We start from the raw sequence: 15033 nt of genomic DNA, 5'->3' as shown, positions 1-15033 counted from the left end.
GTTTACAGAAGTGACACACAGTTTCTGGTTCAGGTAAACTGACTTAACTAAAAACATGAGTTGACTTAAAAATATTAATTGAACAATGGTACTGCTGATGGAGCCCTGGTGGTGCAGTGGTTAAGCGTTCGGCTGCTAACCAAAAGGTTGGCAGTTCAAATCCACCAGCCGCTCCTTGGAAACCCCATGGCCAGTTCTACTCTGTCCTATAGGGTTACTATGAGTCGGAATTGACTCAATGGCAACGAGGTTTTTTGTTTTTGTTTTTTTATAGTATTGCTGATGTGTGTATGCAGGGAAAAAATGTGGAATTTGATGGGATACAGAGAGTGCCAACCGCTCAGTCCTCAAGGACAGAGTTTCCCAAAGTAAGATGAGTTTAAGTGATAAACCCACAGATACTGCCTTTTACTGTAATAGCAACACATTTATTTTAATGTGTAGTAAGCAGAAAAAAATTAAAACTAGCAAATTAAGAGATTATGATTTTTCTCTTTATGGAAGTTGTTAGGATTGAATTGTGTCCTGAAAAAAGATATGTTAAGTCCTAACCCCTTTACCTATGAATGTGACTCTGTTTGGATATACGGTTTTTCTTTTGTTTTATGAAAGAGGTCATACTGGGTAGGGTGGGTCCTAAATCTAATACCTTCTGAGTGGTGTCTTGCAAAATGTGGAAAACATGGAAAAATACACACACAGGAGGCTCCGTCTACAAGCCAAGGAATGTCCAGGGCTACCACATAGGAAGGACCCTCCCCTAGGGCCAATGCCCTGATTTGAACTTCTAGCTCCCAAAACTGTGAGACAATAAATTTCTGTTCTTTAAAGCCACCCACTTGTTGAATTTTTGTTACAGCAGCACGAGGTAACTAAGACAGGAGTGATATAAAGTTTTCTTTTAAGATAAATTTATTGCAAAAAAAATGTATATCGATTGTCTTCAGGGACACTGAACTTCTACTAAAGGTGACAGAAAAAACTAGAAATGGATACGGGTTATGGTTGAACAACACGATGAACATAATAATGAATCAAGCTGCTAAACAGGAACTCGGAGTTTCTCTTCAGCTGTCAAGAACATTTTGCTGTGGAGCACACGGCCCCTACCTTCACCTGTCTACACTACTCTGTCTCCTGCACTAACAAGTCAAGGAGCAGCCAAGAATGAGAAGCCACAAACAGAAAGGATTTTCAAGCAAAAAGAAGGCAAATGAAACAGATTTTTAAAAAGCAAAACTCCCACAACTTCCCCAAATATAGACTGATCTGGAATAACCGAATGAGTGGTTCAACCTTGAAACACATTTCAAGAACAACGTCATCGAACTGAGTGTAATGCAATTGCCTGGCATCGGAAAATTACATTAAACTGCACATCTTTCATAGCCTTTTAAATTTTCTTTCAAAGGCATCTGCATTTGTTTACATCTCGATTGACCTAAGGTTTTATCACCACTTTTAACAGATAAAGAAACTGAAGCTCAGAGAGGTGAAGTGGCCTAAGCAAGATTCCCAAGCGCCAGGACCAGAACCCAGAATGTCCAGCTCCTGGGTCCCTTCTCTTTCCACCATCTCGTGCCACAGCTCATTAGGAAGCTAGTAAGAATGCACCTTCTTTGTGTTCTTGCACCAAACATCCTATTCAGAATTATCATTCTGTATTCTGGGACCAGGAGTCCCTGGGTGGTGCAAACGGTTAACCACTGGGCTGCTAACTGAAAGGTTGGTTGTTTTAACCCACGCAGTCACTCTGCAGGAGAAAAGACCTGGCAATCTGTTTCTGTAAAGATTACTACTCTGTCACATGGAGTCGCTATGTGTTGGAATTGACTTGACAGGACATAACAACCACCTCAAATCCTGGGGCCTGGAGTCCCTGGGTGGTGCAAACAGTTAAGCACTCAGCTATTTACCAAAAAGTTGGCCATTTCAATCCACCCAGGAGAATGTTCGAAGACAGCCCTGGCTATCTACATCCGAAAAATCAGCCACTGAAAACCCTATGGAACACAGTTGTACTCCGAAACACGTGGAGTTGCCGTGAGTCAGAGTTGACTCAATGGCAACTGGTTTGGTTTTTGGTTTATCCAGAGACTGTCTCTTGGAGTAAAAGAGAGGTAACCAAGTGATCTCAACTAAAATAATAGAGACATTTAAACTGTCTGCACCAAGTGACTACCTTTGCCTTAGAAGAAACGAAGGATCATATCCTTCCTTTTGTCTATGTTTTAGAAGTCTAAAGATATTGGGTATACAATGACAATTATTTATGTTTAATATAAAATCATGTGATAATAACCACTTAAAATGTCAAACAGTGAAGGGATGATACAAGCTAGAGTTCTTTGCTGCAAGCAACAGAAACCCATTCTAGCCTGCGTATGAGAAAGAGATTTGTAGGAGAGCTATCAGGCAGCTCAGAGAATGGAGGGGAAGGATGGACACCCAAGCCTAAAAATGGGCCAACATCCAGGGCAGCCCCAGAGCGTGTAATTGGCAGGACCCTGACAGAGAGACCTGATCGGAATCCCCAAGCCCCACACCCCAGCTCTCACTCCAGCTGGCAGCAAACATCCCCTGTGGCTGGGGCCATAGCCATAGGAACTGCACTTCTCATTGGCATCCAGGGAGTATTTCTGTCAGTATCAGCTGCACATCACCTGTGGACCAGCCAGCAGGAGGACCCAGGTCTACACCAAACTCAGTCCCTATCTGACTCACTCATGTGAACACACACAGACACACATGCATGCACCCACACACACTCGCACACACACGTACATACATGCATGCATGCACACACATGTGCATACACACGTGCACATACACCCGTGCATGTGCACACACAGGCACACAAATGCACATGCACGCATGCACATCCATGTGCATGCACACACATGCACTCATGTACACACAGTAGCACACACGGTGAAGCTCTGCACCATCGCCCCTCAGCCCACAGCTGTGGTGGACAGTTCTGGGCACCACTGCCAGTGACCTTCACCAAGCACTCTTGGCTCCTCTGCTCCATTTCCTCCACATCATCCCCCTCCAGGGCACCATCACCCAGTGAGGGTGGAAGTCAGTAGACAAACTCTCTAACCTCCCCTTCCTCCCCTGGGACAATCTTGAGGTGCCTTCTATCTACACAGTTCAGTGGGATGAGGTTCCCAGTGGAAGAAAGTTCAGGGGGTCGTCAGCACACCCTTTATCAGTTTCTCTTCCTTCCTTCTCTTCCTTCCTTTCTCTTTTTCCATCTCCTCACTTCTGGTTTCTGGCATCACCTCCCAGGTAAATTGCTTATGCCCTAACCCCTAGTCTCAGGGTCTGCTTTGGGTCAGTGTTCACATCTTGCATACACGTGTGCACTGTGCAATGTCTGGATTCTTGTAATCCTCCCTAGCAAGGTGGAGGGGATGCCTGGACACCCAGCAGCTTGGAACATAATGCGTGGAATATTAAACCCCCAACATTCTACCAGAGGTAGACAAACTGATGGACGGATGGTAGCCAAGACTTCTTGGCATTCTCTAAAACATCGGTAGAATTTGTGCTTATTGAAAGGTTGTGAATGGAACCCCAGGGCAAGAAACAGGAGTTACAGGCATGTTCTGAAGAGATGCTCTTTAAAGGACATGATTTATTCCATTTCCCTAAGGAGTCAGTCCAACTCAGTGAGGATCGTTTAAGAACGTTCAGATGCCCCATGAGATATACTGGGGCCTACGTAAGTGGAATCATCATCGTCATCAACATCATCATTATCAACATCAACATCATCATCATCAAAATCACCATCACCATCACCATCATCATCATCAACATCATCATCATTAAAATATCAACATTATCATCATCAAAATTACCATCATCCTCAACATCATCATCCTCAACATCAACATCATCATCATCAGGATAATATTAATAATATTTAGAGCTAAGGATCAGGCCCCCTTCTAAGCTATTTACGTATATTAACTGTATTCCTCACAACAATACTTTGAAGTATGTACTCCATTATCCCTGTTTTATAGAAAGGAAACTGAGGCACAGAGCACAGATGAGAAGTATCCAGGATTCAGAAAATTTGAACCTGAACCACCTGACCTTACGCTTTGCTCTGTTCTCAAGGCATCCTTAGCTCTGCCTCTTTACCCCGTCTTTACCTTTTCCCCTAGTTTAACCCACTGTCTGAATTCTCCTGACCTCTGACTTCGGCTTCTTCCCTGGGTCTCCCCTTGGTTCAGTTGCTCCTTGGCCCCGCTCAGAGAATTGCCTCCATTTTATACCCCCAGGGGCATCTCTCATTGGTCTGAAGACAAGCCTTCAAGGAGAACAACCAACGTGGTCCCTCTTGCACATCTGAGCTGGTCCCAATCCTCAGCCATCCGCATTCATCAGTCTGGATGGGGTCCAGGGATCTATATTTTAGCAGCCCTTCCACCCCCATACACAAGGCCAGTGGTACCCAGACAACACTCAAAGGAACAGCAGGGGAGACAGGGTTTCGATGACTCAGAAAGCCTGTCACTCCATTGTCATCTATTTTTCATGTTTTGTTTTCCGATCATTTTGACACATGCACCTGAAGCACAGGTGTGCCTGCGGGCGGTGAGCCCCACTTGCTGGAGGTTGCGCCAAGGCAGCTCCGCAACCCTGTGGGACCAGCCAGCCTCACTCCATTAGATGGCGGGCAGCCTCAGCCCTCAGAACAGGAAGAGGAGGAGGGACAACGAGTTGCGAAGAGAGAAACTCATATTGAGCACCTTCTTCATGCTGGGTGCTTCACCTGCAGGTAACTCCCCTGGAGTCATCACTTACCCCTTTAAGAGGTGAGACTGTCCCCATTTTAGAGGTGGGAAAATTGAGACCAAAGAGCTTAAATCACCCCTAACCCGGCCAACTGCCTGGTAAATGCTGCCTGGTAAAAGCTGATGACTGGAGAGGTGGGAAACTGCCTTGGAGCAAACCACCCTGGCTGCTCCCAAAGAAACGAGCCCAAGGCAGCTCAATTGAGGCTGCTCATGTGCCTAAGTGCAGATCAACCCTCCCTATCTGCAGGCATCCCTGCACCATTCCATGATGTTTTCCTTTATCCTGGGTATCCTCTGTATTATTATTTACTTAATATTTTCTTTTAAATCTGCTCGCTTGGTTTATTTAAATTTATCTGGGAAGGAAGCTATATATCAGCATTTTAAATGAAAAAAAGAAATATCGGGTTCCATAAAGAGAAGACAATCCTAAAATAAGTACAGTGGAAACAAAGCAATGTTATTACTGAATTCTAGCCAGGTACTGCTGCCCGTCAAAGGCTCCTAGCCTGGGGTGAGGGCTCTCAGTGTATAAAACAAAAATAAGCAAACAATAAGGAGATTAGCAAGTGATTGGCGGGTGTCTGAGACATTGGAGCAGCAAACAGAGATGGTCTCCTCCATTTAACCACGATATAAAGAGGATGCACCGGGAATCAGCGCTCACGAGGTGGTTCAGTGCTCACGAGGTGGTTCACAGTTACCTGTTATTGTTGTCAGCTGCCCTAAAGTCAGCTCAGACTCATGGCGATCTTAGGTACAACATAGCAAAGTGTTGTCTGGCCCTGCGCCATCTTCATGATCACTGGTGATCATTGGTATGTTTGAGGCCATTGTTGAGGCTATTGTGTCACCCCATCACATGGAGGGCTTTCCTCATTTTTGCTAACCCTCTGCTTTACCAAACATGATGGTCTTTCCTGATGATGTGTCCAAACTAAACGAGTTGAAGTCTCACCATCTTCATTTCTAAGGAACATTCTGGTTGTATTTCTTCTAAGACTGACTTGTTCCTTCTTTTGGCAGTCCATGGTATAGTCAGTATTCTTCACCAACACCACAGTTTAAATGCATCAGTTCTTCTGTCTTCCTTTTTTGCTGTCCAGCTTTTGGATGCACATGAGGTGATTGAAAAGATCATGGCTTGGGTCAGGCACACCTTAGTCATCAAAGTGACATCTTTGCTTTTTAACACTTTAAAGAGGTCTTTTGCAGCAGATTTGCCCAACGCAACACATCATTTGACTTCCTGACTGCTTCTTCCATGGATATTAATTGTTGATCTCAGTAGACTGAAATCACTGACAACTTCAATTTCTTCTCCATTTATGATGATGTTTATCAGTCCAATTGTGAAGATTTTCATTTTCTGCATGTTCAGTTGTAATTCACACTGCAGGCTGTAGCCTTTGTCCTTCATCACTTACCTATGCACCTATAATTGGTACCTGAACACCTATAGACACCTTGGGTATCACCTGAAATCATGTTTCCCCTTTAGTGGTGGTTCCCAGCCTGTGAGAAGCAGACAAATTTTAGTTGGTATCTAAGACAATTTAAAGGCAAAGGTCATTCTAGAACCAAGTAACTTTGGGAGGGGCCACAAAAGAATAAAACTAACAACTCACAGGAACATTGTTGAAGTTGCTGGCTGCTGTTGAGTCAATTCCAACTCATGGCGACCCCACATGACAGAGCAGAACTCCCCAACAGGGTTTTCTTAGCTGTAATATTTAGGGAAGAAGATCACCAAATCTTTCTTCCTCTGAGCCAGAGGCGGGGGTTCAAACCGCCAATCTTTGGGTTAGTAGCCAACCACTTAACTGTTGTGCCACCAGGGCTCCTTCACAGGAGCATAGTAGGTGATTTAATTTATGTGCAGTTCTCACAGAAAGTGAGTTTCCCACTTTCTCTGGACTCCAGTTCCTAGATACAGGCAGCTCTAATATAATGGTTAAGGTTGTGTGTCAACTGGGCTGGGCCATGATTCTCAGTGATTTGACAGTCATATGATGTTGAGATCAACTCCATGATGAGATTTGACATGATGTGATCACCGCTATGATGGGATCTCCTGTGAATAGCCGATCAGTTGAAAGGGAGTTTCCTTGGTTGTGTAGCCTGCATTAAAAGTAAGTGGATATTCTGGCAAGGCTGGTCAGCTTTTGCTCATTCTGGATCCTGTAGCTGGCTCCTGATCAGCTAACCTCCGGTTCTTGGGACTTGAGCTAGCAGCTTACCTGCAGTCATGCCTGCCGATCTTGGGATTCATTGATCTTCACAGCCTGTGAGCAATAGCCCCACTCTCTGACCTGCTGATCTTGGGTTTGCAAGCCACTGCAGCTGTGTAAATCAGGAGAAGCCTCTATCTTGATCCATGGACTTGGGACGTTCCAGCCTCTACAACCACACAAGCCATTTCCTTGATATAAATCTCTCTCTCTCTCTCTACATACATATATATATATATATATATACACACACTTTACTGGTTTTGCTTCTCTAGAGAACCCAGCCTAAGACACCTGGCAGGTCCAACTTTCTACACCAGTGTTACAGAGAGTGAAGTTTGCTCCTTCAAGACAATCAGCAGCATTGGTTGCCCAATAAGCTGCTCCCTCAGCGCAAGATATTAATTATGTAACAGAATTGGCACCTGTGTACCTGAATCCTGTCTTCACATCAGTTCAGTTTCTTTCAGGATAAAAAGCCAAGAGGGGTGTTCCTCTATCCCATGGCCAGCTACAATTAACTCTAAAAATATATGTCCTTTAGCAACAGAAGGCACCTCTTTAGAGTAACCTGGGAAGTCACCAAGAAACGGTGGACTGACACACACTCTGAGAGCTAAGAATACAGACAGGCATGGGCACTTCTTTTCCCTTGAAAGCTCAGCTCCATCGCCTGGTCTTTGGATGAAGGTTGCATATTTAAATGAGCGTGTCCACTGTGATTACAGGTTAGATTCTGAGATTTAGTTTCTTATAGAAAAGAAAGCAACAATGAGCTAGATTATTCATACACACACACATTGCTTTTTGTGTGTATCTTAGCTCAAATATTACAGTATATTGTGCACTATCCAGTTGCAATACAATTCTAACACAATTTCCATAATAGCAAAATTTACATACAGATGGCAAATAAATAAAACCTTGCTGTGGCTTGATCTGTGGTTCTCATGGCCAGCAAATCCTATTAGGGGCTTCATTAACTTGCTTAGCGATGGAAATGTTATATCTGATCTTACAGATTTCCACTGTGCAGTCCAGCCCTGCTGCAAAATGAAATTTAACTCCTGACATTCTTCTGCAACATGAAGCCACCAAAATTGAGTTTCTTCTGTAGGCGGCATTGGAAGTATCTGCTCCTTCTCATTTCCCCTTTCCAGCCACAGTCATTTTTTTTTCTCCATTTTCTTTAACAGCACATATTTGCGATTAGCTAGTGAGTACCAAAGGGTGCGAGGTGATCAGCACAAACACACAAGTTTGCCAAGCAGAAGTCAGTCTAGGCAAGAAAGGAAAAGGAGCGGATCGCTGAGATGGCAGGCACATTAGGAAGCTGTTGCGTTGTCCCCGCAAAAAGTTATGTTGAAGTCCTAATCCCCTGCACCCGTGAATGTGGCCTTGTTTGGAACTAGGGTCAGTTGAAAATGTTGTCATTTAGTGTAAAATAGTAGTAGTAATAGTGTCAGAACCTGTCTAACTTCAAGGGGCATAATCAAGATCAGCCCAAGGCTGATTCCTATGAGGTGGAGGTCAGACATCCCTCCAGTCTCCAACCATTTTACCAGTTTTGACACCAGCCATCCCTCCCACAGCACTCTTTACATCTCTGCTGGATTAGATAAACCATTGCAATGGCCACACAGAACTCACAAATTGTACTTACAGTTAAGCGGTTTATGAAGGAAGCAACAAGGTACAACTTGGGATCAGGACCAAGATCAGGAAGCATGCAGGCAAAGTCTCCTTTCTTCAGTGCCGGACAGCTCTCTCAACTCCTGTCGGCCCTGCAAGCAAGCAGGTCTTTCTCTCTGCTGTGCTTGCTCCCTCTTGGCTGTGCATGTCTCCTCTCAGCCCCCTCAGGAAAAGCTTCCTCTAGATTCCCTCAGGACAGACCTCCTCTTAGTCCCCTGCCATCTGTCACCACCAACTTTGCAGTAGGGATCCTTCCAGACCTGTTGCTGCAGGCTCTGTTGATGAGTCCCTTCCAGGCCTGTTCCTGTCTTCAGTGTTAAAGCCCTTGACCTGCATTCAGCTCTTTTAGAAGGTTCCTTGCCTCTTTTCTCTCTGCTCCTTCTGTCTCCTCTCGTCTTTTCCACTTTCTGCCTCATCCTGCTTCCTGTCTGAAAAATCTCTGTGGGGTTGGCTGCATATATACACAAACTCCTTTTCAATTTCAAGGCCTGGCCTTCCCACCATGTTCACAAACTGACCAATCCCCTCTCATTAGGCCACAGACACTTCATTTGCATATTAGGCTACAGTAACTTAATTTGCACACTCTATAGTCACTTCATTTGCATATTATATTGACCAATTCCTGCAAGGTGCATACCAACCTTGGCCCAGGGCCAGACAAAAAGTATCAAACCACAAATTGTTTACAGCTTACCCAGGAAATGCCAATCAACCAGGACAAAAGTTACAAACCCTCTGGGGTAGAAAACTAGAACAAAGGTAACTCCTTGGGGCTTGGGGAAAAATCTCTCAAGCTGTCTTTCCAAAGAACCAAGGCAAAAGGCCACATAAAGGAACTCATTTCACCAAAGTAAGGTTAAGGTGAGGTCATACTACAATAGGGTGGGTCCTAATCTGATATGACTGGTGTCATAATAAAAGAAAAGAGACACAGACAGAGGGAGAATGTGATGAAAGAGGCAGATGCCAAGGCACACCAAAGATTGCCAGGAGCCACCAAAAGCCAGGAGAGAGGCATGGAATTGTTCCTCTCTTAGGGCCCTCAGAAAGAATCAACATACCCTGATTGGTTCTTCTAGCATCCAGAACTATGAGACAATAAATGTCAGTTCCTTAAAAATCAGTTGTCCCAGAAGAACTAGATGGTGCCTGGCTACCACTACCAACCATTCTGCTCAGGTCCACGATAGATGGATCTTGATAGAAAGGGAGAAAAATGTAAAACGGAACCTCAAATTCTTAAAAACGAAAAAAACAGACTTAGTGGACGAGTTGAGACTGGAGGACTCCATGAGACCATTGCCCTGAGATACTCTTTAAACCCTGAATCAAAACTAGCCTCTGGCATCACTTTTTAGCTAAATAACAGAGTGGCTCACAAAATAAAGAATATCACCAATAAGTACCGTTCTCCTTTAAAAAAAATCACCTATATAAGACCAAACCATCAACAATTACTTAAAAACAAAGATGAGAACGTAAGGGCTCAGGGAAACTAGATTAATGGAAACAGAACAACCAGAAGGGAAATAATGAGAATGTTCACACATTATGAAGAATGTGACCAACATCACTGAACAGCTTGTGTAGAAATTATTGAATGGGAACCTAAACTGCTATGTAAAACTTCACCAAAAACACAATAAAATATTATTTTTAAAAATTGTTGTTGTTAGGTGCCGTCAAGTTGGTTCCAACTTATACTGACCCCAGGTACAACAGAATGAAACACTGCCCGGTCTGGCACCATCCTCACAATCATTGCTATGTTTGAGCTCATTGTTGCAGCCACTGTGTCAATCTGTCTTGTCAAGGGTCTTCATTTTTTTGCTGACCGTCTACCTTACCAAGCATGATGTCCTTCCCCAGGGACTGGTTCCTCCTAATAACACGTCCAAAGTACATGAGATGAATTCTCACCATCCTCGCTTCAAAGGAGCATTCTGGCTGTACATCTTCCAAGACAGACTTGTTGGTTCTTCTGGCAGTCCAAGGGACATTCAATAATCTTCACCAACACCATAATTCAAAGGCATCGATTCTTCTTTGGTCTTCCTTACTCATTGTGCAGCTTTCACATGCATATGAGGCAATTGAAAACACCATGGCTTGGGTCAGGCACACCTCAGCTCAGTCCTAAAAGTCACATCTTTGGTTTTCAACACTTTAAAGAAGCCTTTTGCAGCAGATTTGCCCAATGCGATATGTTGTTTGATTTCTTGACTGCTGCTTCCATGGGCATTGACTGTGGATCCAAACCCCAAAGGCAGGCAGAAAGCTCCTTCAGCTAAGCCCAGGAGGGTACAAGTCCTGGAAAGGGCTTTGATTTCCCATTTAGAGGGAAGCCGACAATGTACCTACTAAGGGGCAGACGCAACTGTATTGCCGTAAGTGAAGAAAAATCATTACTTGGAACCCTGAAGGTAAGCGGCAAGTTTTCTTACTCTGGTTTGCAAGCTTAATCCAGCTCAAGGGCTATTTCATGAGCTCAGACAGTACCAGTCCTGTACCAGGGACATAGACATCACCAAGTCAGCAACCCTTGTCTGCAAGAAACTCAGAATCAAAGAGAGTGACACAAATTCAGTAATTGTGGTATGCTGGGACCAACACTACCCCAGAAGTTTGCATAAAGTGCTCTGAGAACAAAGAGGAGCGCCTGCTGACTTCCTTGCAAAAAGTTTTGTGAATTTAGACCACCCAGAAAGAAAGAAATGCAATTTTGCACGATTAAAAATTACACCTAACCTTAAGATTATAGCTTAGACCATTGCACAGTTCATTGTCTTCTTCCTTCTTGGTGTAAAGCAACTTCTTCTGAAATTCTCTAAGTAACAGTTTTTTAATGGAACAAACAGAGAGATGAACGGCGTGCTACGGTTTTACCAGAAACTGGAAGGAACTGTCACCAGACAATGCCTCACAGTCAGGATGAAAACCCCACAGTGAAGCCTGCATCTCTGAATAGCAGAGCCCCTGTGAACTTCTTTAGAATTACTTACTGCACAAGGACCCTGGGTGGTGCGATGGGTTTGCACTGGACTACTAACCAAAGGCTGGCAGTTTGAACCCATCTAACAGCCCTGTGGAAGAAAGGCCTGGCGATCTGCTTCCATAAAGATTAAAGCCAAGAAAACCCTACGGAGCAGTTGTACTCTGTAACACATGGGGTCACCATGCGTCAGAATCGACTTAATGGCAATGGGTATTTTTACTTACTGCCCAGGTCACTGGTGGGCAACTATGAGATGTCGAAAAGGCAATTACACGCAGCAGGTCCACTGGGCTCACAATTACTTATTTTTCTTTTAAATAAAACTCCCTGAAGTGAACCGTAGAAGTAAGATTGGTTGCCCAGTTGTGTCTTGGAAATCCACAGGTACACAGAAAAATTCTCTTACACCCCAGAACACAGCCCCATGTTGCCACCAGGTCTCTGGGCTTCACATCAGCATTCAAACATGCACAGGTTTCTCTCAGCTTCAGGGAAGAAAACCCTCCTCACACCCCAGTTCCCAGGAGGCTCTCCTTCCTCCCCTCCTCTTTCCAGTCCAATGTCGGGGAAATGTTGGAAGCGCCGTCCTCACTCTATTCATCAAATCGTGGGTGGCAAACACTGCTAATTGGCTACCCAACATCCCTTCTCCCTTGCTTGAGGTACCGTGAACGACTGAAGCAATCTGTAGAAGTTTCCTGGGGGACGCTGTACAAAGCACCACAGACTGGGGGCCTTAAAACAACAGACATTGATTCTCTCACAGTTCCGCAGGCTAGAAGTTGGAAATCAAGGAGTCAGCAGGGCCACGCTCCCTCCGAAGGCTCCAAGAAGACTCCCTCCCTGCCTCTCTCCTAGCTTCTGGTGACTGTGAGTTACTCGGTGGCCCTTGTCCTGTGGCTGCATCACTCCAACCTCTGCCCCTGTCATCACATGGACTTCGCTCTGTGTGCCTCTCTGTGTCTTCATCTTCTTGTAAGGACACCGGTCATTGAATTCAGGGCTCACCCTAATCCAGTTTGACCCCTAATTACATCTGCAGAGACCCTATTTTCAAATAAGGTCACATTCTGAGGTTCCAAGTGAACATGCATTTGGAGGGAGTGACTATATGCAACCCACTACGCAACCTAATGCCCATCACCTGGAGGATGATTAGCTAACTTACAACTCGGCCCACCAGCAGTTTAAAAAAGTGGGGTATGCTGGGCTGTACCCACATGGAAGTTCTCCAGGTCATGCTGTTGGGTGTAACAAGTAAGGCTACTTATGGAACAATGCACAGTAACATACCTACATATAACAGGAGTGAGAAGAAGCTCTGTAAGCTCTCAACTATAAACGGTTGGCTACCTCTCAGGAGCAGCCGGGCTGGGAAGCGGCTATCAGTGTGGACGCTGGGCTTGTCTGTATTGTTTTAGGTGGGTGGGTGGGTGGGTGGGTGTGTGTGTGTCTGTGCGCGTATAAGGTAGTCGATAAGCTGCATTCCTGCCCCCACAATAGGGGCAGGCTATATTGGGGCTTCACATCAGAACTGTTTGACTAGGTTGACTATTTCTTTGTTATTTACATTGTTTTGACTTCAGGAAATTCTGCAGATAAGGGTCACAAACAAGTCCCAGGAGAACCAGCGCCAGACAACCAGGCATGTGCTGACAGATGAGAAAACTAATGTCAAGGAACAAAAAGTCACCGGACTTACGTCATCGGGCAACAGCCGAGCCCATTTCAGAAGCAAAGGGTCGGTCAGTCACTTCCTACGGACGCCTAGCCCTGCCCCACAATGAATAATTAGCAAGGAATCGTGAATATGTATAACCTCCTGATTCTGCTAACTCTAACGGTCCTATAAAAGCTGACCCCCACCCAGTTTCAGGGAGCCATGTTGGCAATGCAGGTCCCGGTGAGCTCCTTCACTTGGCCAGCTCAATAAACGCTTTCACCTTGCCTTAACAGCCGTGTCTGCTTCTCGGTTTAGACAGGCTGTGCCAAGCAGGACCTGGACCTGATCCGCTCCTATTCCAGCTCAGGCAGCACGTGTGTGTGTAAAGAGAACAGTCACTGCATGACTTGTATGATTTAAAACAAACTCCACACAAGAGGTCACAGGCACAGGGGCGCAGAGCTGAGGGACGAGAACTTGGCTTCGTGCATAAGATGGAATGGCGCCCTGTGAGCGTTTCCATCAGGGAGACAGCGCCATGGAGGGCAGCTGGGAGCCCGGAGAGGCTAGAAAGGCTGCGCAACAGCCACCTCACAGAGGAGCAGCCCTTCCACAGTGTCTGGCACAGGAGTGGCCACTGCTACTGCTGGTGACCACACCTCCCCACTGTGCCCACCAGTAAAACCGATGCTGTCAAGTTGACTCCAACTCACGGCACCTCCATGTATGTCAGTCTGTAGGGCTGTCAATGACTGAATTTTCAAAAGTAGATCGCCAGACCTTTCTTCCAAGGCACCTCTGAGACTCGAACCTCCAACCTTTCCATTAACAGCCAAGCATTTCACCATTTGCACCACCCAGGGACTCCACTGTACCCTCAGGCAGGGCAATATCCAGAACAGCAGACGGCTCACAGGCCCCAACTCTGATGCTTCATCTGTAAAACGGGCTTGAAGAGCATCATCCCAACCTCCCAGCACGGCTGCGAGGGTCCAGGCGATAGCACCACGGTCTTGGCACAGATTTATCAGCCAGCGTATAATCAAGGTGGACTCCAGTTTTCCAAAAGTGAGATAAAGCTGTAAGTGCAGATCCAAATCCCCTTGTGTAGATGGAAACCTCGAGCATCTGAAACGCATACTCACTCCCTGCCACCCTCGTTGAAGTTCACTGACCCGCCCGCATTTGGGAGGGAACACAAGGTAGAATTGGGGTGAGCACCCCTACTGATGGGTGGAAACACGCTAGCTAAGCGCAGCGGATCACATTTGGAACCAGCGAAACACGCCGTGCAGGTTACGGTTTTGCAGGAGCTAATCGCCCGTCTTCACCTCTGAGCTCTGCCGGAGTGAAAGCCCGAAGCTCAGGCGGGACCTGGGCTCCGAGACCACAGGCTCCAGAACACCTGTGGGGGGGCAGTTTCCCCAGGGGAATTCTAGTTTTATTCTGGCAAAAATGAATTAATAAAGCCTGGATCGCCAGTGTCCCTTGCGGAACGTTCACCAGCCAGGTTGTTTTTGGGGTTTTGTTAAGTGTGAAAACTAAGCATTGAGATTGGGATGACGGGGCGTGAAAAAGGCATGGGCTTTGGCTCCTGGCTCCTGGCTCTGCTGCTTGCTAGCTGTGTGACCC

The 15033-nt window shown here is 45.6% G+C and overlaps 1 protein-coding gene across 1 annotated transcript in view; it reads right to left on the bottom strand.

The window, feature by feature from the left end:
* The window catches only part of TMEM132B (transmembrane protein 132B), a 215783-nt gene that overhangs the window by 195519 nt on the left and 5231 nt on the right, over window positions 1-15033 (bottom strand). The window lies entirely within an intron of this gene.

The sequence above is a fragment of the Trichechus manatus genome, unplaced genomic scaffold, assembly GCF_000243295.1.
Source record: "Trichechus manatus latirostris isolate Lorelei unplaced genomic scaffold, TriManLat1.0 scaffold00131, whole genome shotgun sequence".
Lineage (NCBI taxonomy): Eukaryota > Metazoa > Chordata > Mammalia > Sirenia > Trichechidae > Trichechus > Trichechus manatus.
Note: the sequence above shows the minus strand (reverse complement) of the source record. Positions and strands in the feature narration are given on the sequence as shown.